Source organism: Xyrauchen texanus, chromosome 34 (assembly GCF_025860055.1).
Source record: "Xyrauchen texanus isolate HMW12.3.18 chromosome 34, RBS_HiC_50CHRs, whole genome shotgun sequence".
NCBI classification, from domain to species: Eukaryota; Metazoa; Chordata; class Actinopteri; order Cypriniformes; family Catostomidae; genus Xyrauchen; species Xyrauchen texanus.
The window spans coordinates 17,661,437-17,689,436 of NC_068309.1; the positions used below are offsets into that span (position 1 = coordinate 17,661,437).

The 28,000-nt window shown below is 46.0% G+C and overlaps 1 pseudogene; it reads left to right on the plus strand.

Moving 5' to 3' along the window:
* The first annotated feature begins 488 nt into the window (after nt 1-488).
* Nucleotides 489-27,858, plus strand: LOC127627380 (DNA polymerase delta subunit 3-like; annotated as a pseudogene).
* Nucleotides 27,859-28,000: the final 142 nt, after the last annotated feature.

Below are 28,000 nucleotides of genomic sequence, written 5' to 3' on the forward strand. Positions count from 1 at the left end.
AGTGTCCTGGCCAAGACAAGCAGCAGTACTATACCACATATACAGTACATACAAACATAAAAACTGCAAACATACTAGATACATAAAACAACTGACACAGCAAATCTTTCAAAATCAGCCACAATCCTAAAAACACATTAGGTAAAACATCTGCAGCCAGATGTGGCTGCCTCCATGTCAATCAACAACCTCTTAAAAGCAGCCAATGAGACGAGCTCAGTAAGTTTCATGGATTTCTGCAAATTGTTCCAAGCAGAGGGAGCCGCAAACTTAAAAGCCTTTTTTCCTAGCTCAGTTCTGACCTTTGGGACAGATAGCAGGAAAAGATCCTGGGAACGAAGATTATAAGTCCCGGTACTGTTTATACTGATATAGGTCAGAAGGTATGATGGGAGGAGACCTAAAATAGCCTTGTAGATGAAGATAAGCCAATGTTGAAGTCTCCGTGTTGATAGTGAGGGCCATCCAACACGTTCATACAATTCACAATGGTGAGTGAGGGCTTTCATACCAGTGATGAACCTCAGAGATCCATGGTATACAGTGTCCAGTGCATATAAACTTTGAGATGACGCATGCATATATAAAACATCACCATAGTCAAGTACAGACATAAACGTGGCAGCGACCAGCCTCTTTCTAGATTTGAATGAAAGGCAGGATTTGATTCTAAAGTAAAATCCTAATTTAAGTTTTAATCTTTTTGCTAGTTGCTGAATATGAAGGCTACAAGAAAGAGATTCATCAATTAAAATACCAAGATATCTGTACTTAGAAACACATTCAATTTTCATACCCTGGGAAGTAAGGATTGACGGGAGATTTGACTTAGATTTTGAATTTGAAAAAAGCATGACTTTAGTTTTATCTGTGTTAAAAACCAGTTTTAAATCATAAAGATTCTGTTGTAGCGTGTTAAAAGCTAGTTGTAACTGGGAGAGGGCCAGGTATGCGGTGGGTGCAGAGCAATACAATACAGTGTCATCAGCATAAAAATGAAATTTTACATCAGACACGTTATGATCAATGTTATTTATATAAAGAATGAATAGTAGTGGCCCCAAGACTGACCCCTGGGGCACGCCTTTTGTTATTTGTAGGTAGCTAGAAGTACAACCCTCTGCCTGCACACATGGAGTTCTGTCTGTAAGGTAATTGTCAAACCAGCCAACAGTTTTCTCACAAAGCCCAGCCCTATACAGTCTCTGTTTAAGCACTATGTGGTCCACTGTATCAAATGCCTTTGAAAGGTCAATAAAAAGGGCTGCACAATGCTGTTTATTATCCATGGATTCAACAAAGTCATTTAAAACCTTAAGAGCTGCCGATGTTGTAATATGCCCTTTTCTAAAACCAGATTGGAAGTCAGACAACACACTATAACTGTAAAAATAGTTTTTAACTGATCACTGACAAGGGATTCTAGAATCTTGACCAGGACAGACAGTTTAGAGATTGGTCTGTAGTTATTTAAGATGGTAGGGTCACCACCTTTTAGCAGGGGAACCACTAAGGCTGATTTCCAGATGAGAGGAATGACATTTGTATTCAAACACAGATTAAAAATAGTAGTTAAGGGCACGGCAATACAATTTCCTGCTAGCTTTAAAAATTAGGGATCCAGTTTGTCAGGGCCTCCAGATTTGGTTGTATCCAAATGCTTGAGGGCTTTATTTACGTCTGAGACTTTGATAGGACTGAAACTAAAAGACAGACTAGAAGGGTCAAGACTAACAGTCTCAACTGTAGAGGAACACTCACTTATAACAAGTTAATGTGATAAGATATTTGGGGGTATGGCTAGACACAAAACTGACATTCCCCATCTGTCGCTCACTACGAAACTGTGTTGAATGAAGCGACTTTCTTGAAGGCCTTGGTTACCTCTGAACTTAAGAAAAGGCGAATGAGAATTTGGCAGACAGAATTTGCATGTCCCTCCCCCCAGACATACGGGTATAAAGGGAGGGAATCGTGCATCTGTTCATTCAGATTTCTTCTTCGGAGCCGAGCGGTTGTGCGATCAGCGAGCTGAGATCACTACTGTTCCACTAACCTCTGTAGAGCGTGTGCTGTTGGATCTATGGCGTATATCAGCGGCTTTCTCCTCCTTTGCACGGAAGCGCAGCTTTTCCCCTTGGCGCTTCGACAGCTTTTCCTTAATAATATTTTCTCTAAAAGAGTATACACATTGGCGTTGAACATCTTTTTAAAGACTTGTCTTTTTAAATATGTCTTTCCGCCTGTGTGTAGTTCCTGTATGTGGGAGATATATCTCCACTTCTGACTTTCATAAGAGCTGTCTCGCGTGCCTGGGCTGCGATCACACACAGGCAGCGTTTTATGAATGGTTCATGTTCTCAGTGGTCAGTTCTCAGTGCTCAATTCTCATGTTGTGGTCACGGCTTTCTATGCTCTGAGAGAAAGCCACTTCAGCCCCCGCGCCGTGCCTCCTTCCTACGGGATTGGGCTGACACGGCAGGCGATGAATGCAGAAACTTATTCTAACGTGTGTCCAGCATCTAGATTGGTTCGCTGCGGCAGACCTGAAGGATACGTACTTTCACATCTCACTTTGCCTTGGCACAGACCCTTCTTACGGCTCACGTCCGATGGCCCGACATAGTAGTACCAGGTCCTCCCTTTCGGCTCGTCCCTCGCATCTTCACGAAGGTCACAGAGGCTGCCCTTGGCCCGCTAAGGGAAGTGGGCATTCGCGTACTCAACTTCCTCGACGACTTGCTGATTCTAGCTCACTCTCAGCTTCCTCTGTGTGCCCACAGGGACCAGGTGCTCGGGCACCTCAGCTGTCTAGGGCTTCAGGTCAATGAGGAAAAGAGCAAGCTCTCCCCGGTTTAGAGCATCTCTTTTCTCAGTACTGAGTTAGACCATAGTCTCAATGACAGTGCGCCTCACAAACGAGCGCACGCAGCCGGTGCTGAACTGCCTAAGTTTGCTCATACAAGGCACAGCGGTTCCATTGCGCTAGTTCCGGATGCTTCTGGGGCATATGACATCCTCAGCGGCGGTCACGCCACTCGGGTTGATGCATATGAGACCGCTTCAGCACTAGCTTCAGACTCGAGTCCCGAGATGGGCATGGTGCCTCGGCACATACTGTGTGTTCATCACCTTTTTCTGCCGCTAGACATCCAACCTTTAGACAGACCTCTGTTTTCTGCAAACAGGAGTCCCCCTACAGCAGGTGTCCTGACGTGTTCTGGTCACCACAGACATCGCCAAACAGGGTGCAATTGGCACCCAGCCGCCGGCTCCTGGAAGGGGCTCTGGCTGGATTGGCACATCACCTGCCTGGAATTGCTGTAAATTCTTGCCCTGCGGAGGTTTCTCCCACTACTTCGGGGCAAGCACGTCTTGATTCGCTCAGACAGCACCACCAGGATAGCGTACATAAATCGTCAAGGCAGTGTGCACTCCCATCACGTCACAACTCGCCCGCCATCTCCTCCTTTGGAGCCAGCAGCGACTCAGTTCGTTGCTCACCACTCATATCCCAGGCAACCTCAACACGGCAGCAGAAGCGCTATCGCGACAGGGCACACTCAGCGGAGAGTGGAGTCTCCACCCCCAGGCGGTCCAGCTGATTTGGGAGCGGTTTGGCAAAGCACAGGTAGACCTGTTTTCTTCAAAAGAGACCTCCCACTGCCCGCTCTGGTACTCCCTAACGGAGGCTTCCCTCAGGATAGACGCGCTGGCACACAGCTGGCCCCGGGGACTGCGCAAGTACGTGTTTTCCCCAGTGACCTCACTTGCACAGGTGCTGTGCAAGGTCAGGGAGGACGAGGAACTCCTCAGAGTTTAAGGACCCACAGAGCTGTGAGATCCTTCTAAAAATCTTAGTGCACAGCAGAAGAAAGAAGGACTTACATATCTGGGATGGCATGAGGGTGAGTAAATAATGAGAATTTTCATTTTTTGGGTGAATTATCCCTTTAAGGTCATTAACTGCCATTGAAGGTTTTCCTTTTTAGTGCCATAAAGTGTCAGTAGTACATGAGGACAAGCTTGAGGGTAAGACTACTATGTATGAAATCTTGGTTTGGAGAAATAAGATGTTTTTAATGAATGTTTGGGATACTGAGGCTAGTTGTCACACTTTTACCAAACATTTGTCAGGTTTCTTTTGAAAGTCACTTTCTGTATACAAACACATTTTTAGCTACAAAAAAGCTATTAAATAGTTTCAAAATTGTTACCTAGAAAATAAAGATACAGGTAAAGTGGCCCAATATTGGGGGATAATGTCACACATTGTTACAATGTTGAACCTGCCTTTCAACAGCCTATGTCAAAGTTTAATTGGTAAAATAACTGAATAAAAACTATTTATGAAGCAACACAAATGTAAAGGTAGCATATACAAGTATCAAGTCATCATTATGGCCAGCAAATATTTTAAAGATGAACTTGTATGCATTTATAAAACTTAAAAAACAATAAAACACTGCACAGTAAAAATGTGACAACTTCCCTGTGTGGCTTCATTGGTCTCCTGTGTTTGCAGCTTCTGTCAGGTTTCTCTGATCTCACTTAATGATGTGACTCCTTTTTAAACAGCTGTTAAAGCTAAGATGGATGCGACCATCAGTGTACATGTGTACAGCATGCAGTGAGCAGAGCTCAAGGATAGTGCTCAACTCTACAGTACAGATTATGGTGATGTTAAGGAGAACCTAAAGAACTGCAATAATTTATCTCCACAAAGTGCGACAAAAAAATCATTATTCTGTGAATGCATGAATCAAACCCTTTTTTCCCCTCTTTCCCTCAGGTATAGTGCTAAACGCTGTGCTGCAGCAGAGCTAATGTCATCTGCACAGCTCCAGAAAGATGAGATGATGGCTTTGAACATGCCAGCCCAAAAGGTGATCAGTAAACCTGGCTTAAATGAAAACACTTCTGCGAGCTCCAAACCAAGTGCGAAACACAAGGGCGCAGATGGCACTAGGGACGGGGGGGACATGACCCCCCCAGATTGATAGTGACCCGATTCGTCCGCCGCCCTCACTATCCCTACGAAAGGCGACAAAAATCGCAACACATTGTCACACCCAACTCGTCACATATGGACGCGTGGCGAGGACCCCTTGGCGTCACTTATTGACGCACTGGGTATACCTTTGGCGTCATTTTTCAACGTGCAGGGTAGTCCGATAGAACCGGAGCCTGTAGCGTTGAAATTTGACGTCTTGGGCTGCGAATGGGTTGAGAGTCGAGACTGCAATAAATAAAAATAAAAAGGAATAGGCTACAATAAATGATCTATGCCAGGGCTAGTATAATGGTGGCCCCCAGATCATCTTTATCTGGCCCTCCAACTGTTTTTTTATGTTTAAAAACCCTCACAATCTGATATCAAAGTGCCCTCTCAGGTTTAGCGCGTTCATAGGCAACCGCATTCATTGGTGAGTTTAACCGCATTCATCGGTGAGTTTAACAATATAGAAGTCTATCGGACTACCCTGCACGTTGAAAAATGACGGCAAAGGTATACCCAGTGCGTCAATAAGTGACGCCAAGGGGTCCTGGCGAAGCGTCCATATGTGACGAGTTGGGTGTGAGAATGTGTTGGTAAAACAGAGGATTACGACATTGACAACAAATGTTCTTTTTGTAATGTAAATGAGGAAGACTTGGCTCATTTGTTTTATAAATGTGATTTATCTCAAAAATTTTGGTCTGATGTTAGTCATTTTCTTTTTGCCCCAAGAAAAGTGAATTATAAATTATCTCTAAAAGATGTTATATGTTCTTACACACACAGAAGCAAATTGTATGAATATGTGGTGAATTTGTACATTTTGCATGGTAAATATTATATCCATAAACAAAAATTAGCAAAATGCATACCTAAATGTAGCCTATTCTTGATAGAGATTGAATCATTGAGGAAGTCATTAAAATTAATTAAAAATAAAAAGAATGAAATGTTGTTAAACTTTATGGAGGTATTCTTTAAATTGTAATTAATGCCCCCAATATGTTTACCAAATTCTATGAACATTGAACTTGTCAAAAGGAAAAAGGAAGAAATATTTACTTTTTTTTTTCTTTTTTTTTCTCTCTTGTTGTTGTTCCTTTTTGTTTTGTTTAAATTGTTTCAGAATATGTGATATTTGTCATGTGAAGCATTCTTGGTGTATGCTGAATTCTGTCATTTGAATTATTTGTCAATAATAATAAAAAAAAATAAAATAAAAAAAAAAACAGAGGATTACGGCCCGCCGCTGCTTCAGAATCGGGTCGGGACAGACGCAGGCTGACACACAATAATAATCTACACCGGTCGGCGGTCACCATTACTTTGTACCCACATTCTCACTACATGCTGTTCTGTTGTCAATAAACACACGATACCATCATGCCACCGACGTTTACACTCTGTCTGTGTTTATTTATTTATTTATTTTTTTTTATTTATGCATACAAACAATACAAAGATAACAATCATAATATACACTTCTGTAACAAAATTGTAATTAAAACTGTACAAATATAACAACAATATGTACAGTGTCATCTAAAACAAAGAAGAAAATAACAATAAATGAAAAATAGAAGATACAAAAACAAACAAACAAAAAAAAAAAAAAGTCAAGAGGGTGAGATATGTTATACATCACTTAGAGCAGGCCTAAATAAATTAAGGTCATTACAAATTAAAATGTTTTTAACGCCTTCTTATTTACTTAGGACGAGATGGTGTTAAGGTACATTTCAAACTCTTTCAAAAAAACAATAAAGATTGGTTTGTTGTTTGTGAATTTACATTTATGGATATAAAATTTGACAATAAAAAAAATTAAATTAGTTACAAAGCAGGTTTTTTTTTTAATGGGATCAGAATCAAAGTATCCAAAAATAATGTATTTAAAAGTTACTGATATATCTTGCTGAGTATTGTCTTTAATAAAAGTTTCAATATTCTCCCATAGTCGTTTAGTATAGAAACAGGACCAAAATAAATGATAAACAGTTTCAGTGTGAACTTGGCAAAATGAGCATCTTGTGTCAATATTACTTTTATATTTAATCATAAAATATTTCGCAGGGTAAAATTTATTTATTATACACTCTGTCTGTGTGTGTGTGTGTGCTACGACTCCTGAGTGACGTTGCCGGGGTCCTATGAGGAGGTAGCTGCCTCAATCGTGCCTGTAGGAGCGGACCGGTAACCATAGTGATCATATACCATCTATGACTGAGCTGAGTCGTTGATTTTCTGAACTGAGAAAAATCGACTGTAAATGCCACAAAGGCAATGAAGAAACAAAAAACAATCACCTCGTTTTTTCAAAAACCAAACAATGTAAGTATCCTATGGCTGTTGACTTTCCCAGATGTGGCAGATTAGATTTGTTAAGGGGAATAGCTAGTCTGACAACAATGGCAAAAAGGCTTTCCCTATCGAGAGGTCTCTCCTATTGCGTAAGTAGCTTACGCTATGGGAAAACTCCGTTTCTCGAGAAATATTGAAGTCTTTATGTAAAATGCATTGCAGCTGCACAGCAGACAGCGATGAGCGAGGCAGCTCGGTCATTGGCTGTGCCGCGGCAACTGCTCGAACCAATGACGGGGCGACTCTGAACGCGCGACCAATGGGCGCTACGCTGCGTCAGCGCTACCAGAGCCTGCCGAAATTAGCATAGGCAGGCTATATAATGGGCACCCGTCATGCGAAGTTCCTTTAGATTTAATCTCCTTCAGCGAAGACCTTCTCTTCGCTGGATCCTCCGGATTGTTGGAGTCTTTCGCGCCGTTGACAAGCTTACAGTGGGACTGCTAAGAGGACGCCGGCGCCTTCAGCCGCCTGCGAAGCCTTCTGCTACGCCATCCGGCGCGCGATCGCATATCCTTTACTGCAAGCGCCGCCTCGCGACGCTTTTAAAAGTAAAAGAGTAATTTTCCAAGGCGTTGTTTCAAATGCCTTCAGCCTGCGCCTCGTGCAGAGGCCCTCTTCACGACGGAGATCGGCACATCATCTGCACTCGCTGCCTGGGTCTGGACCACGCAGAAGCTGCACTCATTCAGGGCGGATGCCCCGAACGCGACTCTTGGGCCTCGCCGAGCGGCGCTCGCTTTGCCGCTTTCACCGCAAACGAGCCGGCTTCCACCGTGCTGCCACCTCCGTTCGAGAAAAAGCGCCGCTCACAGAGGCTGCCAGAGCACGCCGACTTCGGTGACGTCACGCCGGCCCAGTCCCCGCGTGCATCACCGCTACCAGAAATCTCCCCACCGCCAGTCCATTTCACGAGAGCGGACCTGCACCCCTCCAACAAAGCGGTGGGTCTCGTCTCGTTCGGCACATCAGGGGACGACGATGGAAAGGATGACAGCCTCTCTCTTGACGCTGCATCCGACGACTGGCCAGCATGGACTCGGAAATCGTCCGTATCCTGTCAAAAGCCGTGGAAGACCTCGGGCTCGACTGGTCTTCCCCGGAAGAACCCGCCCGCAGCCAGCTGGAAGAGTGGTTCCTGCAGGGGCGCCGGCAGGCCCCCCGACAGAGACCCTCTCCTTTCTTCCCTGAGGTCCACGACGAGCTCACAAAGTCGTGGAAAGCCCCGCACTCTGCTCGCCTAAAGCCTTCTTTTTCTTCCTCGCTCTCCTCAGTGGACGGCGCGAGAGAAAGAGGCTACGAGGCAACTCCGCCCCTCGAGAAGACCATGGCCAACCATCTATGCCCACCCTCCACCGCTGGATGGAAGTCCAGAGCTTCTCACCCCTCGAAGCCCTGCAGAACCACCTCAGCTCTCGCCGGTCGCGCATACGCCGCCGCCGGCCAAGCTGCGTCAGCGCTGCATTCGATGGCGGTCCTACAAGTTTTTCAGGCCAAACTCCTCCGCACCATGGACGAGTCTGGACCTGAACCCGAGGCTTTCAAGGACCTGCGCAGCGCTACGGACGTAGCCCTGCAAGCCACAAAGGCCACCGCCCAATCCATCGGCCAGGCCATGGCTAATTTGACCGTCCTTGAGCGCCATCTGTGGCTAACGCTAACGGAGATGAAGGACGCGGATAAGGCACCATTTCTTGATGCGCCTGTCACTCCAAGTGGCCTGTTCGGACCGGCGGTGAGAGAATTCACTGAGCGCTTCACTGAGGCTCGGAAGGATTCGCAAGCTATGCATCACTTCCTGCCCAAGCGCTTCAGCTCGTCTCAGAATCCGCCCCAGCAGCAGCAGCGAGCCAGGGCAGAGCCGCCCGTCTCCCAGCCAAAGAGCAGACCTGAAAAGGATGCTCGACGCCACTCGCGTTCCGCTGGCCGAAGAAAGCCGCACGAGCAACGAGGTCCTCGGCCCAGAATCACTCTGAACACGGAGCCTCGTAAGTCTTCCTAGCAACAGGAAGAAAAAGAGAGAGTACGTGTCTCGCAAAAGCCAGACCGCTCTCTCTCAAACATCTAAAACATTACCCAGTCCCCTTACAGGCGGCTGGAAATGTCTATACAGCAGTCAGTGGGCCAGTCATAAAACTCACTCACCTGCAATCAAACGCCGTTTTTACGGCGACACACAGAAATCACGAAAAGAGTCATTTTCTGCCTGTGTCACTAAGGGTTCACATGTCCACACTAAAGTGCGCATTCCCACATATCAATACTGTCCAAACAGTGCCAAATACCTCCCCAGTTCAGGCTGGATGTCCCAAAAATGTAGATCGTGTGCCTATTGTCATGTATGCACCACTACACACAAGCACTGTTCCCACAGTTATAAACACTTCCCCAGTAAAAACGGGAAATACTATAAGTGTAGCGCACGTGCCTGCTGTACTGCACGCACCCCTACACACAGCTACCCATACAGTTTCAAACAGCTCTCTATTTCATGCCGCAAGCATCACAGATGCAATGCGCGAGCAAAGAAACTCCCCGCTAAATGCGGAAAGCTTTATGTATGTTGCGTGCGTGGCTATTATGATGTATGTACCCCCACCCCAAAACACTGTTCATACAGTTTCAAGCATCTCTCCGACTCATGCTGTGAGCATCTCGGAGATAGCGCATGTGCCTGTACTCTCACACGCACCCCTGCACTCGGCACTCAATACGGCTGCTCAGCGAGCACCTGCGCCTCTGAGAGCCGTAGACTCTGTGTTAGCACAAAGCGATTTGCCGTTGGGGCCCATACGTCACTGCGACACGCCCCCAGCCAGCATTCAGCCCATATCTGTGCGAGCAGAAGCCTGGGAAAAAATCCCTGACATGCCGAAATGGGTTTTGAACATAATAAAACACGGATACTCACTTCAGTTCGCTCGCAGACCACCCCGCTTTTCAGCGGTGGTCGAGACGAAAGTGAGAAAAGATGTGTCACATGTTCTACGCACCGAGGTGCTCAAACTGATAGAGAAGGGCTTATAGAAACTGTTCCTCCCTCTTTGAGCGAGGCGGGTTTTACAGCCGCTATTTTCTCGTCCCGAAATAGGACGGTGGCCTTCGCCCCATCCTGGATCTCAGACATCTGAACAAAGCTTTAATGATTCGGCTCGCTCAGAATGTTAACAACCAAACATATCCTCACGCAAGTTCACCCTGGGGATTGGTTTCTATCAGTGGATTTGAAAGACGCTTACTTTCACATTCGATAGCGCCTCATCACAGGCCCTTTCTGAGATTCGGCTCGAGGGACAGTCATACCAGTACACAGTACTACCATTCGGCCTATCATTGGCCCCCCGTACATTCACGAAATGTATGGATGCGGCACTTTCCCCCCTGAGACAGCGGGGAGTGGGAATACTGAATTACCTCGATGATTGGCTAATCATAGCACAATCAGAGGACCAGTTAATGGCGCACAGATCTTGGATTATCACCCATCTAGAATGCCTTGGTCTGAGAATCAATTTTGCAAAGAGCGTGCTATCCCCCAGCCAGAATATCTCTTTTCTGGGAATAGTGCTAGACTCAGTGCAGATGACAGCGCGCCTCTCATCAGAGCGCGCGCTCTCTATTCGATGCCTTGCAACATCGTTCAGAACGGGCACGCACGCCCCCGTCAAACAAAAAATCCCCGACATGCCGAAATGGGTTTTGAACATAATAAAACACGGATACTCACTTCAGTTCGCTCGCAGACCACCCCGCTTTTCAGCGGTGGTCGAGACGAAAGTGAGAAAAGATGTGTCACATGTTCTACGCACCGAGGTGCTCAAACTGATAGAGAAGGGCGCTATAGAAACTGTTCCTCCCTCTTTGAGCGAGGCGGGTTTTTACAGCCGCTATTTTCTCGTCCCGAAATAGGACGGTGGCCTTCGCCCCATCCTGGATCTCAGACATCTGAACAAAGCTTTAATGATTCGCTCGTTCAGAATGTTAACAACCAAACATATCCTCACGCAAGTTCACCCTGGGGATTGGTTAATCACCTCGATGATTGGCTAATCATAGCACAATCAGAGGACCAGTTAATGGCGCACAGATCTTGGATTATCACCCATCTAGAATGCCTGGGTCTGAGAATCAATTTTGCAAAGAGCGTGCTATCCCCCAGCCAGAATATCTCTTTTCTGGGAATAGTGCTAGACTCAGTGCAGATGTCAGCGTGCCTCTCATCAGAGCGCGCGCTCTCTATTCGACGCCTTGCAACATCGTTCAGAACAGGCGCGCACGCCCCCGTCAAACGATTTCAAAGAATGCTCGGTCTCATGGCCTCGGCATCAGCTGTACTCCAGCTAGGATTGTTGTACATGCGTCCTCTCCAGCGCTGGCTCAAGAGCCGTGTCCCCACTCACGCGTGGCGCTCGGGCCACTTTTTGATCAGAGCGAATCACGGCTGTATAAAAGCCCTGACACCCTGGAAAGCCATCAACTGGTATCAAACCGGCGTGAGTCTGGGCGTGAGTACGTGGAGAAAAATTATCATGACAGATGCCTCCAAAATAGGATGGGGGGCCCTTTACGAGGCCAGGCCTGTCTCCGGGTTTTGGTCAAACCCGAAAAGCTCTACACATAAACTGTCTGGAAATGAAAGCGGTCGCCTTGGCTCTCAGAGCCCTGCTTCCGTACCTAAAAAACGAACACGTCCTGGTCCGAACGGACAACATAACGGTAGTTTCGTATATAAATCGCCAAGGTGGACTCAGGTCGAGCTCCCTGCACTCTATGGCCAGGGAGCTCATCCTATGGTCACAACACCACCTGCACTCGCTAAGGGCAGCGCACGTGCCAGGTGTCCTGAACCAGGGAGCGGACATGCTATCCAGAGACAAGGTTCTCCCAGGAGAATGGTCTCTCCACCCTCTGACTTTCAGTGGTTATGGCAAACCTTTGGCGAGGCAGAGGTCGACCTCTTCGCCTCCAAGGAAAATGCGCACTGCCCTCTCTTCTTCTCAAAGAGTACGGACGCGATCGCCCAAGTTTGGCCGAGCCGCCCCTTGTATGCTTTTCCCCCGATCGCGATGCTACCTCAGGTCATCAGTCGGATCAGGGAGGTGAAATGTGCAGTGCTCCTGGTAGCCCCACTCTGGAAAAACCAGACGTGGTTTCCAGAACTGATACAGATGATGCAATCTGCCCCATGGCCGATTCCGCTGAGGCAAGACCTCCTCGGACAGGCCAGCGGGATGATTCTTCATCCCCGCCCCGATCTGTGGGCCCTCCATGCATGGCCCCTCAACGGGTTCCCGAGAACCTCCCCAGTGGAGTTTTGAGAACCATTACTGAGGCACGAGCCTCTACGAGGCGCTTGTATGCCCGAAAGTGGAAAGTGTTCAGTGACTGGTGTGATACCAAGAGTTTGAACCCCAAAACGCGCGAGATACCAAGTGTACTCGCCTTTTTGCAGGAGCTGCTGGAGGCGGGCCGCACACCCTCCACGCCAAAGTCTATGTGGCTGCCATAGCGGTGTCACACAATCCTGATAAAGGACATTCATTAGGGAAAACGATCTGATCGCTCGCTTCCTAAGAGGCGCTTAGGAGGATGAACCCTCCTCGCCCACCTTCGGTGCCGATCTGGGACCTGGCCACGGTCCTGGACGCACTCAAGGGTGCCCCGTTCGAACCTCTCCGAACCGTGCACCTTAAGCAGCTCTCGCTCAAAACCGCGCTCTTGCTGGCGCTCGCTTCAGTTAAAAGAGTGGGCGACCTGCACGCGCTGTCATCAAGCGCTGCTTGCCTGGAATTTGGACCTAACGACTGCAGAGTTGTCCTTAGGCCAAAGCACGGGTATATTCCTAAAGTGCTCTCTACACCCTTCAGAGCAGGGCAACCTGCACGCGCTGTCATCAAGTGCTGCTTGCCTGGAATTTGGACCTAACGACTGCAGAGTTGTCCTTAGGCCAAAGCACGGGTATATTCCTAAAGTGCTCTCTACACCCTTCAGAGCACAGGTGATATCTCTGGCAGCTTATCGTCCCCAGCAGACTAAGGCGACGCAAATTTACTCTGCCCGGTCAGGGCGCTCAGAGTATATTTGGAACGCTCTGCCCTGTTCAGACAGACGGAACAATTATTCGTGATGCTTTGGCGCCGAACTAAGGGTCTCGCTGTCTCAAAGCAAAGAATATCGCGACTGGATAGTGGATGCTATAGCGCTGGCTTGTGAAGCCAAGGGCCTTCAATGCCCCTTAGGCATCAGAGCTCACTCTATGAGGAGCATGGCCTCCTCGTGGGCGTGGTCGAGTGGGATACCCATTGAAGATATTTCAGCGGCAGCAGGCTGGGCCTCGCCTCGACATTTATCAGGTTTTATAACCTACAGGTCCCCTCATTGCATTCCAACATTCTATCAGCCTGACTATAGAATGGAATAGAGTGTGTGTATGCTGGGCATCACCTCCTCCCTTATAAGGTCCGTCTCTGACCGACTTAGAGGATTTATTATGCGTACCAGTACATAAAAAGCTCAGTACATAAGATGTGTGCTTGTGTTTGTACAAAGAGCTCGCCTTGGGCAAGGACGCACTGTAATATCCCAGTATATAGCTCGCCGTTGGCCGCTCGGGAATAATCACTTTGCTTTAAAGCTCAGGCACCTGCCTCTGGTTTTATAGAGCGAAGTCAGCACGCACGGCGTTTTACATGGTGTTCCCATAGCGTAAGCTACTTACGCTAATAGGAGAGACCTCTCGATAGGGAACGACTCGGTTACTAGCGTAACCTCGGTTCCCTGAGAGGAGGGAACGAGTATTGGCGTAAGCTGCCGTGCTTGTACTTGTTCAGTTCGCTTCAGTCGATTGAACCTAAAGGAACTTCGCATGACGGGTGCCCATTATATAGCCTGCCTATGCTAATTTCGGCAGGCTCTGAGCGCATGAACGCAGGCGCGTGCCCATTGGTCGCGCGTTCAGAGTCGCCCGTCATTGGTTCGAGCAGTTGCCGCGGCACAGCCAATGACCGAGCTGCCTCGCTCATCGCTGTCTGCTGTGCAGCTGCAATGCGTTTTACATAAAGATTTCAATATTTCTCGAGAAACGGAGTTTTCCCATAGCGTAAGCTACTTACGCAATACTCGTTCCCTCCTCTCAGGGAGCCGAGGTTACGCTAGTAACCGAGTCGTTTGCACTTATCAAACACAGCAAAATGTGGAGACCATAACTATGCATTTAGGTGAGTGGACAGAGGCAAATAATGAATGAACATAAAAAGAATGGTTGGATAAATCAAACAATTTATCGTCGTCAGGAAATAATATTTTATCTTATCATTTAACCCATTGTACTGTATAAATTGACTGAGGTATGTTCACTGTCGTGTGTAAGCCACTATAAAAATAATTATAATAGGTACATTTGTGTGGTGCAAGGTTTATGCAAACAACAAATAAAGGCCTACATAAACTTTTGACATCCTCTTATAGGAAATCATGTTTTTTTTTTATTGTACAGAGCAACGGAGGATATAGATTCTTAAATTATGGGCTATGAAAAACATTTCTTAATATGTCATACATCATTTGAAAGATATTTCTAATCTATAAATTGCAAAAACTTGTAATTAACACTTAAATTTTAGTTATTCTTAGACATTTGAAATAGCAGTTTTAGCCATTAATTCTCAGGAATATGTTGTATTTCACATTGTTGTGAAATTCTATAGAGGTATAGAGGGTTAACTGAAATTATAAGATTTAAAATGTTATCCTCCTGGCCTGCAGGCAATTTCTGATGACAGTGAGGCAGACCCTAGTCAGTCAAGTGAGGATCTGCAGGAGGGCAGCCACAGTAGAAAAAGACAGCATGAGGAAGGAGAGACAGTAGAATTACAGACAGAAGAAGCAGGGACAGAACAACAAGGAGGGACAGGAGGCAACACAAAGGGAGAGGATGTTGACATGATAATGACATATACAAAGCCAAATCAACCTGACCCTAAAGTTTTGCAAAAGCAAGTGATGAAAGACCGGACACTGACATTCCAAAAATCATGGTATGAGAAGTTTTGGTAGGTGATTGGCATACTAGTCAAATAACAGTCTGATCATGCATTGCTAGTGGTGATCAGGTAGGCCTTAGTTTACCTTTTGTTCATTGTTGTTTATCCATGATTTCAAATAAGAATCCCCAATGGCTTTTTAGTGCAAATCATTAGCCCAAATTAGGCAAAGTAACTACTTGAGCACTAGTTAAAGCCCAAATTACGCAAAATAACGAATTGAGTTTAAATCATTTGCTGACAGCTTGGTCCCCCCCAGTTAAAAAATCCTATCTGCGCCACTGGCGAAACAGCCAGTGGGCATCATGGGAATTTTTGCAAACAAAAATACTGCTAAAAGCCAAGAATCCAGCAAAGAAGTTAAAGCAGAACAGAAAGATGAATCCTCTCTAGTAAGTGTGTACCTATATTGTTCCTACAGTTTTGTATAACCAGGACATATCAGTCATGGAAATTATTGAAATATTTATAAGTCATGAACATTTTTATAGCTATAGACAGATTTGTCTAGTTATGCTTGGTTCTACTAATAATTGCTCTTTATGAGTTTAATGTGTTTAAATCCAGTAATATCTTGTAATCATGAAAAACTGCAATTCATGGAAAGTCTTTTATCAAAAGGAGTTGGATCCTTGAACCTTTAGGTTGAAACATTGAAAACAAAACCACATTCCAAAGCAAACCCAATGAACTTTTTTGGCAAGTCTGCTCAAAGTATTCTTCAGTGTTTTTAACTGCCTGTCATTAAAGCATACAAAATCAAGCAAAACATTCTTCCTGTGTAAAATTTAGAAAAGGTTGATGAAAAACCCAACAAAAACATCAGAGACTGATGGAGGCTCAAACACATCTGCTACTGTGAGTATAAAACAGTCACAGTCTTCCAAATCTGAGTTTGGCATTGAGGAACGACCCAAGGTGTCCAACATTCAGAAGGATGAAAAAAAAGATACTCGCAAGTAATATTTACATTTACATTCATGCATTTGGCAGACGCTTTTATCCAAAGCGACTTACAGTGCACTTATTACAGGGACAATCCCCCCGGAGCAACCTGGTTAAGTGCCTTGCTCAAGGACACAATGGTGGTGACCATGGGGTTCGAACCAACGATCTTCTGATTAACAGTTATGTGCTTTAGCCACTACGCCACCACCATCCCATATTATATTTTGCATTTGTCTATGACCTTTCCTAAAAACTATTTAAGTAAAAACAATGTAACTAACATTAGAAGATTAAACAAATTGGAAAATTTTCAAATAAAAGATTGCATGACATGACCTCTTTATGGCACAACAAAAAGGATGATTAGCCATTAGTTCATTTTTATCTGCCCCATCACCAAAAAAGCTAAATTTAATTTTTAGCAAGATTTTATATATATATATATATATATATATATTACACATTAAAACCTTTTTATTTTGCAAAACATAAAAACACATGTAGGCTGCTTGATCCTCAAAGGAAAAGCCCCGTTTACACCACCAGCGGCATTGTGCAACACAATCCCATTCACTTCCAATAAGAGCACAGCAAACTTCAGGCAACATAAATCGCTGTGACAAGCGACAAGTTGAGAATGTTGCAAATGAACTGAATTTGCGTGTGACTACCAATGAGAGTGAAGACAGTGGAGCTCACGTCACCTGTCTGCTATGAGTGAAGATACTGGAGAAAAATGCCGGCAAGATGGACGAGAAGTTAAAAGGTTCAAAGCGATTTGACTCTTCTATATCATTTGTCTGTAACAACGTACATGGATATGGGCTAAAAAAATTATGCATGGAAAACAGTGTCGTCATTCTGAGTGAGTTCGATTTTTATATATATATATATTTTGATATAATGTTCGTCTTGGTTAATGATATGGTTCATTAAGCACTGCTGCAGATTATATAAAATGCTCTTCCTTGGAAAATGTTCATTTTTAGTGGCATGAGAACTCTTTTAGAATATAATCTAATTAGCATTTTCAAAAGCTACTATGGCCAGTTGTGCAGTCTACAAATAACATTACAGCGGCAGCAGCAGTAGGAACGCACACTTGAGACACAAATTGCAGAGTCTAGCGACACCAAGCAACAATGCTGTTGACGGTGTGAATGGGGCTTAAGACGTTGTGACTATGCAGCACTGACCCAATCGGGCAAGTGACCTTTCCATCAACCCTGCCCAAAACTCTCACACTGGCCCTGGGCTGTCTAGCCAATTACTGTTGAGCCCTTTGATGATACAATTGCTTGATAGTGTGCGATGCAGATGTTTTGCTTTATTTATTTTTTAACCATTAATAATGTCAAGCGTTTGTCATTATCATTATTATATCATTACTCCTCCTTAAACATGAGCTGATCTAAATGTTCGTCACCTCCTAATAAATAAAACAAAGCGTCCTGAGCCTTTGGACGGTGAAGATGATGGAAAGCCAACAAAAGAAGAGATGGAGGATAAAGAAGCCCGAGGCAGACAGTGATGATGATGACGGTAGGGGGAAAAAAGTTTGCATCATGCTTGGCAGATTTGAAGCAATCCAGATGAGGCGCTCGGTGACCCAAAATGAAGAAAAACATAGAAATAGATTCCGCCTCTGGGCAGAGCACTGAATGAAATATAAAAATTGCTCCCAGACAAACAAAAGCTAATTGATAACATTCATTTAGTTTTTCTCTCTTTTCCCTCTCTCTCTTTATATATTTGTGGCAGCGGGGGTGTGGTCAAGCGCCCGTCCGGGAGAGAAAAGCGGTAAGGGTGCTCACACCTGAGCTAAATTATGTCTAACACCTGTGTCTAATTGCAGTAGCATGAGGAGAGCGGCATAAAGAGCAGCAGCAAGAGAGCCTCGAGAGAGAGAATTACGGGCATGTCCGCATGTGTGTTTGTTTATGTTGTGTTTTAAGTTTCTTATTAAATTATTATTTACATTGACAAGCCGGTTCTCGCCTCCTCCTTGCCCATCCTTTAACTGTTTTACAATATTCTTGCATATTACGACGGGGTACCAACAGCCACCTTACGATACTTATTGTGATACACGTCACAATTCGAAATATTGTGATTGTAACGAACCCCGCTCCTCTAGTTCGCTCCGCTTCCTCGAGCTCACACGCTCGCTCCCAATCACCCCCCTCGGGCTCTCACGCTCGCTCCCAATCACCAGAGTATTAGTTTCACCCGCACTCGTCCCAATCACTAGGTTATTCGTTTCACCTGCACTGCTCATTTTTTCCCCTATATATATCACAACCCTTTCGTTTCACTCTTGTTGGTTATTGTTTAGTTTACCCCTTCGCTTTGCCAGCTCTAGTGTTCCCCTAGCTCCCCTGTCTATTCAACTAGCTTGTCTTATTCTACTTACCCGTTATACTGATTCTGATTTCCCCGGCTTCGACCTTACGCTTTCCTCGACCACTCTTCTGTAGATTCGCCCCTTTGCCATATCCTGATTCCCCGGCTTCGACCTGTCACTCCCCATTACTACTCTTCTCTGGATTTGCCCTTTTCTACTTTTGCCTGCTCTTTAAATAAAAGCAGTTTTCTTTTACATTGTGACTGTCTCTTCTTATGCGGGTTACAGAATAACCAACCCTACAGAAGACAGTCACAATGGAAGCCACGGAGGATTTCCGCAGCTCGCTAGAGCGGATTTGCACGGCGCTTTCTGCCCAAGGATCTACGGTTGGGAAACACGACCAGGCACTCACGGCTCAGGGACAGCAAATACAAGAAATACTGCATACGGTACGTACTATTTCCGATCAGTTTTTACCAGTTCCTCCTGTGTCTGTCCCTGTGCCCGTTGATGTTCCCACCGCATTTCCCAGCGCCGCGAGCTTTCAACCCCCCGAGCGGTTTGACGGTTCGTCGGAAGCTTGTCAGGGGTTTTTAATGCAATGCACTGTTTATATGACATACCACCCCCTTTTGCGCACTGACAGTGAGAGAGTACATATTGTTATCTCCTTGCTCTCGGGCAAGGCACGGCAATGGGCCACTGCATTATGGACCGCCGACAGCCCCCTTTTGATGTCGTATGATCAGTTTTGTCACCAGATTGCCGTGGTTTTTAATCACCCTGCAGCTGGCAGAGATGTATGCAGCCGCCTCGTGTTTTTAAAACAGGCGTCACGCACAGCCGCTGCCTACACACTAGATTTCCGCACCCTTGCCGCGGGTAGCGGGTGGAGCGACCCCGCTTTGTTGACGGTCTACCGCCTGGGTTTGAATGACCGGCTCCAAATGGAATTGGCATGCCGAGGAGAATCGCTGTCACTGGAGGACTATGTTCAGCTCTCCATCACTGTGGATAACCTGCTTCGGGACCGTGCTTGTTGGAGCCCCTCTGTCGTCCACGAGCCTTCTACGGGTCTCAACCCGCCCAAACTTGTTACTCCCGAACGCTCTTCCACATCCGAGCCCATGCAACTTGGTCGCACTCCACTAACCCAGGCAGAACGAGCTAGACAGTTGACACAGAGCCAATGCCTATACTGTGGCACCCCGGGTCACCGAATGGACTCATGCCCAGCCGGCCCCCGGCGTTCCCTCTCCAAAAGTCAGGTGAGAACATCTGTCTTTCTCAACGTTACCCAGAAACAAGTCTGCCTCCCAGTAATGTTGAGTTTTAACAATGTCTCTTTTTCTACCCCTGCCCTAGTGGATTCTGGGGCAGCGGGAAATTTTTTAGACGATGGCTTGGTCCAGAAACTATCCATCCCACTCAGTCCGGTCGTGCCACTTCTCAAAGTTAACTCTCTAGATGGGGCACCTCTCGGATCGGGTCTCATTTCCATCCGGACCATGCCATTGTCCCTCCAAGTGGGCTTGTTTCACACGGAGCTCATCCAGTTTTTTATAGTGCACTCACCCAGAGACCCTGTGGTTTTAGGCCACCCCTGGTTAGCGCTTCATGACCCCCACATTTCCTGGCACACGGGGGAGCTGTTGCGCTGGACCAACCACTGTTTATCACACTGTATTTCCCTTCCGGTGTCCTCCACCTCCGTAGAGAGCCCCGAAGTGAGATCCCCTGTCGCCATCCCTCCTGAGTACTCTTCCTACGCTGATGTGTTCGAGAAGACCCAGGTTAGTCTTCCCCCCCATCGTAGCATGGACTGCACCATCGATCTCCTTCCGGGGTCCCCACTCCCCAAGAGCCGAGTGTACCCCTTAACATTACCCGAAACCAAGGCCATGGAGGACTACATTGACGAGGCACTCAGTCTAGGCATCATCCGGCCGTCCACCTCCCCAGTGGCGTCCGGCTTCTTTTTCGTGGGCAAAAAGGACGGCAGGCTTCGCCCCTGCATCGATTACCGGGCCCTAAATAAGGCCACGGTGAAGTTCGCCTACCCCCTACCTCTCATCCAACCGTCCCTCGAGCAGGTCAGTAAGGCGAAGATCTTCACCAAGCTCGACCTCAGGAGTGCGTACAACCTTGTACGCATCCGCAAGGGGGACGAATGGAAGACTGCGTTCATCACCACCAGGGGGCACTACGAGTATTTGGTGATGCCGTACGGCCTCGCCAACTCCCCTTCAGTGTTCCAGTCGTTTATGAATGATGTCTTCCGAGACATGCTGGACCTCTTCCCCGTCGTCTACATAGACGACCTTTTAATTTACTCCGCCACACTCTCTGAACACACATCCACGTCTCAAAGGTGTTAAAGAGACTGCGAGAGCACGACCTGTTCGTGAAGGCAGAGAAGTGTGCCTTTCACCGCCCCTCCGTCTCCTTCTTGGGCTACGTCCTGTCTGCGGGAACAATGGAGATGGAGACCGACAAAGTCGCCGCAGTCCTATCCTGGCCCGAGCCTAGTACGCTCAAGGAGCTCCAACGGTTCCTGGGTTTCGCCAATTATTACCGCCGTTTCATTAGAGACTTCGGCAAGATCGCCGCGCCTCTCACGTCTCTCACACGAGGCAACCTGAAGTTCCTCACCTGGAACGCACCCGCCCAGCAGGCCTTCCAGGCCCTAAAGGAGGCCTTCACGACCTCCCCAGTCCTTCGGCAGCCCAACCCCACTCTCCCGTTCGTGGTAGAGGTAGATGCCTCAGAGGTAGGGGTGGGAGCTGTACTCTCCCAACCACACGGGACACCCGCTAAACTATACCCATGTGCGTTCTAATCCCATAAGCTGTCCTCCCCCGAACAGAACTACGACGTCGGGAATAGAGAGCTGCTGGCCATCAAGCTGGCCCTAGAGGAATGGCGCCATTGGCTGGAGGGCTCTAGGTTCCCCTTTGTCGTTTTCACCGACCACAAGAACCTAGAGTACCTCCGCGCAGCCAAGAGGTTGAACCCTCGACAGGCCAGGTGGGCGATGTTCTTCACCCGGTTTAACTTTTCCGTTACTTTTCGTCCGGGCTCCCAGAACCTCAAGGCGGATGCACTCTCTCGCATTTTCAACCATGGCTCGGAATCTCCTGAGTCGGAGACAATTCTCCCCACGTCGTGCGTCGTCGCACCCGTTCGGTGGGAACTGACGGAGGCCATCCTGCAGGCTCAAGGCGACGAGCCCGCACCTCCTCAAACCCCCCCAACAATATGTATTTCCCCACCATTATTCGCCCTCAGCTGATGCAGTGGGTTCATACTTCCCTTTGTTCTGGCCACCCGGGGATTACCCGTTCCACCGAGCTACTCGCTAGGAGATATTGGTGGCCCTCACTCAAGGACGACGTCCATGAATACGTCCTTTCGTGTCCGGTCTGTGCCCAGTCCAAAACACCTCGTCACCTTCCCGCAGGACTCCTCCAACCGTTACCTATCCCTGACCGACCATGGTCCCACATCGCCATGGACTTTATTACCGACTTGCCCCCCTCTGACGGCCGGACCGAGATCCTTGTGGTAATAGACCGTTTCTCCAAAATGTGCCGCCTGATTCCCCTACCCGGGTTACCCAAAGCAACACAACTGGCCGACCACATGATTACCCACATCTTCCGAAACTTCGGTATTCCCGAGGAGATCACTTCGGATCGGGGTACCCAGTTCACGTCTCGCTTCTGGTGGGCCTTCAGTGACAGACTGGGTATCCAACTCAACTTCTCCTCGGGATACCACCCCCAGACCAATGGCCAGACCGAGCGTCTCAACCAGGAGATTGGCAGGTACCTGCGAGCCTACTGTGCCCAGACCCAAGGCAGCTGGCACACCTATCTCCCCTGGGCCGAATACGCCCAGAACAGCCTGGTCAGCTCTTCTACTGGTCTTACCCCTTTCCAGTGCATCCTGGGCTACCAACCACCCCTTTTCCCATGGGAAGCGGATCCCAGTGACGTTCCGGCGGTGGATGCCTGGGCCCAAAGATGTGCCCAGGTCTGGAGAGCCACCCATGACCGGATTCAATGCTCCACCCAGACCCAGAAGGCTAAGGCAGACCGCCGACGCCGTCCTGCACCCCTGCTCCATCCGGGCCAAAGGGTTTGGCTCTCGACCCGAGACATCCGCCTCCGTCTCCCGTGTAAGAAGCTAAGCCCCAAGTATGTCGGCCCTTTTAAAATTACTAAACGTATTAACCCAGTCACTTACCAATTACTTTTGCCACCCCACTACAAAATTTGTCCTGTGTTTCATGTTTCCCTTTTGAAGCCCGTGTTCTATAGCCCCATGTTCCCGCCCACGGCAGCCCAAACACCCCCTCCACCACTCGATGTCGGAGGTCAACCCGCCTATACGGTACGGGCCTTGCTAGACTCCCGACGTCGGGGGGGAGAGCTGCAGTATCTGGTCGACTGGGAGGGCTACGGACCTGAGGAACAGTCGTGGGTATGGTCGAAAGATGTCCTGGATCAAGCTCTCAAGCTATACTACCATCGCCAGCATCCCGATCGTCCCGCACCGCTTCCCAGAGGTCGCGCTCCTCGCAACCGAGCGCGGTCGTCCGGAGCCGTCCGTAGCAGAGGGGGGAGTACTGTAACGAACCCCGCTCCTCTAGTTCGCTCCGCTTCCTCGAGCTCACACGCTCGCTCCCAATCACCCCCCTCGGGCTCTCACGCTCGCTCCCAATCACCAGAGTATTAGTTTCACCCGCACTCGTCCCAATCACTAGGTTATTCGTTTCACCTGCACCGCTCGTTTTTTCCCCTATATATATCACAACCCTTTCGTTTCACTCTTGTTGGTTATTGTTTAGTTTACCCCTTCACTTTGCCAGCTCTAGTGTTCCCCTAGCTCCCCTGTCTATTCAACTAGCTTGTCTTATTCTACTTACCCGTTATACTGATTCTGATTTCCCCAGCTTCGACCTTACGCTTTCCTCGACCACTCTTCTGTAGATTCGCCCCTTTGCCATATCCTGATTCCCCGGCTTCGACCTGTCGCTCCCCATTACTACTCTTCTCTGGATTTGCCCTTTTCTACTTTTGCCTGCTCTTTAAATAAAAGCAGTTTTCTTTTACATTGTGACTGTCTCTTCTTGTGCGGGTTACAGCGATACATCATGATATGATGCGATTTTGATTTCGCTTTTAATATTGGTATATTTCTGTTTGAATTATCATTTAACATTTTTCTCATTATACAGGGGACCATCTAACTAAATTTTATTTCATCATTAGTTTTTCATCATTTTGTTGACATTTTAGCTTTTTTTTTTAAATGTAGTCCATGAATAAACATGATGTATTGAAACTGCATTTTGCATATATACAGTATATTGTTACTTGTTTGTTTACATGCCAAATTTGAACTTAAGTATATACACTCACCTAAAGGATTATTAGGAACACCTGTTCAATTTCTCATTAATGCAATTATCTAATCAACCAATCACATGGCAGTTGCTTCAATGCATTTAGGGGTGTGGTCCTGGTCAAAACAATCTCCTGAACTCCAAACTCAATGTCAGAATGGGAAAGAAAGGTGATTTAAGCAATTTTGAGCGTGGCATGGTTGTTGGTGCCAGACGGGCCGGTCTGAGTATTTCACAATCTGCTCAGTTACTGGGATTTTCACGCACAACCATTTCTAGGGTTTACAAAGAATGGTGTGAAAAGGGAAAAACGTCCAGTATGCGGCAGTCCTGTGGGCAAAAATGCCTTGTTGATGCTAGAGGTCAGAGGAGAATGGGCCGACTGATTCAAGCTGATAGAAGAGCAACTTTGCCTGAAATAACCACTCGTTACAACCGAGGTATGCAGCAAAGCATTTGTGATGCCACAACACGCACAACCTTGAGGCAGATGGGCTACAACAGCAGAAGACCCCACCGGGTACCACTCATCTCCACTACAAATAGGAAAAAGAGGCTACAATTTGCAAGAGCGCACCAAAATTGGACAGTTGAAGACTGGAAAAATGTTGCCTGGTCTGATAAGTCTCGATTTCTGTTGAGACATTCAGATGGTAGAGTCAGAATTTGGCGTAAACAGAATGAGAACATGTATCCATCATGCCTTGTTACCACTGTGCAGGCTGGTGGTGGTGGTGGTGTAATGGTGTGGGGGATGTTTTCTTGGCACACTTTAGGCCCCTTAGTGCCAACTGGGCATCGTTTAAATGCCACGGCCTACCTGAGCATTGTTTCTGACCATGTCCATCCATTTATGGCCACCATGTACCCATCCTCTGATGGCTACTTCCAGCAGGATAATGCACCATGTCACAAAGCTCGAATCATTTCAAATTGGTTTCTTGAACATGACAATGAGTTCACAGTACTAAAATGGCCCCCACGGTCACCAGATCTCAACCCAATAGAGCATCTTTGGGATGTGGTGGAATGGGAGCTTCGTGCCCTGGATGTGCATCCCACAAATCTCCATCAACTGCAAGATGCTATCCTATCAATATGGGCCAACATTTCTAAAGAATGCTTTCAGCACCTTGTTGAATCAATGCCACGTAGAATTAAGGCAGTTCTGAAGGCGAAAGGGGGTCAAACACAGTATTAGTATGGTGTTCCTAATAATCCTTTAGGTGATATATACACACAAGTGCTAAAATGGTACTGTTTCTTTAAGACCTGTGGCAGAGACTGACAGTAGTTTTTGTTTGGTTGAATGGCTTCTTTACATCATCCATGCTATGCATGATTAGAATTAAATGTTTCTTTTGTTGTTTTTGATAAATAACTGACTCTAGAGTACAGAAATTATATTAAAAGAGACAAATTAATATTGAATAACAAATGGTTTGCTTGGATCTAGTCTCTGGACTAACATTATACAGAAAATTCAAAACTTTAATTGTCAGCTCGCAGTGAAAAGATCTCTGTGCTGGACTTCCTCGCCATTACACCACTCAAACTCTGGTGAGTGAAATCTAAACAATTACCTGCCAGTGCAAATCACAGACATTTGTTGTAGTATATGGGAAGTATTTACGCAAATCTGATTGTAGGGGATTGCAGAGAGAAAAAAGAAGTTTCTTGGCATTTAAGAATTTATATTGGGATTGTACAAATGAAGATTAAGTAGAAAATCAATATTTTTGCCCAATCCTAGATCCAAATTCATGAGAGAGGTCCAGCATGTGTGAGAGAAACCTGATTCCTGCTGGATCAGTTTCAGTCTCTTTCGTGCCTCATAGAAGCATCTCCGACTGCACTGAAAATATCAGGATACATGGATCTAAGTATCGATACAATATCATAAGAAAAAGTATAGCGATATATATCGATATTTCATTGTATTGCCACAGCCCTAATGCATATGTGTGATATATGTCTCTCATCACTCTTCTTTTTAAGTTGTTTCAGATTCTCCACCTCCTGTGCCTAATTTACAGACTCCCAGCCCCAAAATTAAAGTGAAAGCCTGTTTTACACCAAGAAGTGAGTCATCAACCATTTATTAATTGTTAACTTTATGGTAATCAGCAAAGGAATTTTTTAATTTGCAATTTCCAGGCCTGAAACAGAAAATCATAAGTCATGGAAAATTCTATTGTGAATATAGTAATATAATTTTTTTTCTAAATATGCTCAATTCTTAGCATTTTTCATTGGCTAGAAATTGCTCTTTGTGAGAGAACTATGGGAATTCATTGGTCAAAAAGATACTTTTTCCATACTGTAGGTTAAACACACAGAGCAGTAATTTTCTTTCAGGGCAGCAGAAGTTAGGGATATGTGTTGAGTGGCAAATTACCAACACACGCTCTGTCCTCATGATCTTGTCAACTTTTACCAAATATTGATATAAAAGCCATTCATTTAGACAAATAGATCACTGTATTTTCGCAAGTGTGTCAAATATTGCCATGGAAGCCTGTCGGGGTGTTTGTAGTACATAAGAGGTCGTGTGTGTCACATGTGATTCTCCATTCAGAGCCAACCACGTATAATCATTCTAAGTGATGGTCTTAGACCAGCATGCACCACATTTACAAAATCTCAAAGTAGATCTGAGCATACTGGAACAGACACACTGAAGTAAAATTCCCCCCATCTTTAATAAACCAAAAATAATCATAGACTTATCAAGAAACCCACCCAAATGTCTTTCAACAACAACTCCTTTTCATTAGAGAAATATTTCCATCACAGATCCCAATATATACAGATGGATCAAAATCTGAGGATCATGTATCATCTGCATTTGTGATCAACCATCAAAAAAAGGAATTTCCATCCCCAGTCACAGCTGAAGTTTTACAGCAGAGGCAAACGCTATCGTCTTAGCACTGGACTTCATAAAGTCTATGCAACAGAGAAACTTTCTGATAATCTCAGATTCAAAATCTTGTCTTCAAGCAATGTCACCTTTAAAAAATGATCACCTAATCCTTGTAAATATTCTATTCAAACTGCTGGATTTGGAGACCCAAAATTTCAATATCTGCTTCTGCTGGGTACCTGGACACTGTAAAATCCCAGGAAATGAGGAAGCAGACATTGCCTCAAAAGAGGCTTTATCAGCAGATTTCCAAAAGTGTCCAATACCTCCCACTGACCTAAAACCCTAAAATTCATATATTAAAAACAAATGGCAAACTCCATGAAATCAGCCCTATTGTTGGCAAAAGAAGTTCCTCTCTGTTTTCAAATTGCTGGGACCAGATTGTTTACACCCGCTGTCTTATTGGTCACTCCAGGTTGACTCACCAAGTTTTTAATATCAGGAGAAGATTCACCAACATGTACCTTCTGCCAGAATCCAATATCCAATATCAATATCCCTGAAACATGTTTTATCAGACTGTACTGCTCTTAATCCCATGAGAAACCTTTTTTATTCAGTCAGCACTCTGGAAGAAATATTTAACAAAATCAAACCGAATGCAATTTTAGAGTTTTTGGAAAAATTTATTTTAAATTGCTTACACATTTCTCACCATGGAAATAGCCATAGAAGCTGGGATGGCATTACAAACAAACAAACAATATTTTTTAATGCCATTGATTGTTGGCTTGCCTTGATCAGGAGGCCTCAAAGGTCAAGAGGAGGAAAAGGAGGCATGTTTTGAAGTCCCACACGTTTGTTGATGAAGGCTCTTGGTAGGCAAAATTTTATTTATGATAAGTTCATCATGGACTCCAAGTCACAATTGCTTTCTTATAGATCAGCGAGATCATGATTTTCATCAGCTATGCTAATGATTTTATATATTTAAATTAGTTTGTGCTAGTTTATCAATAGTTTC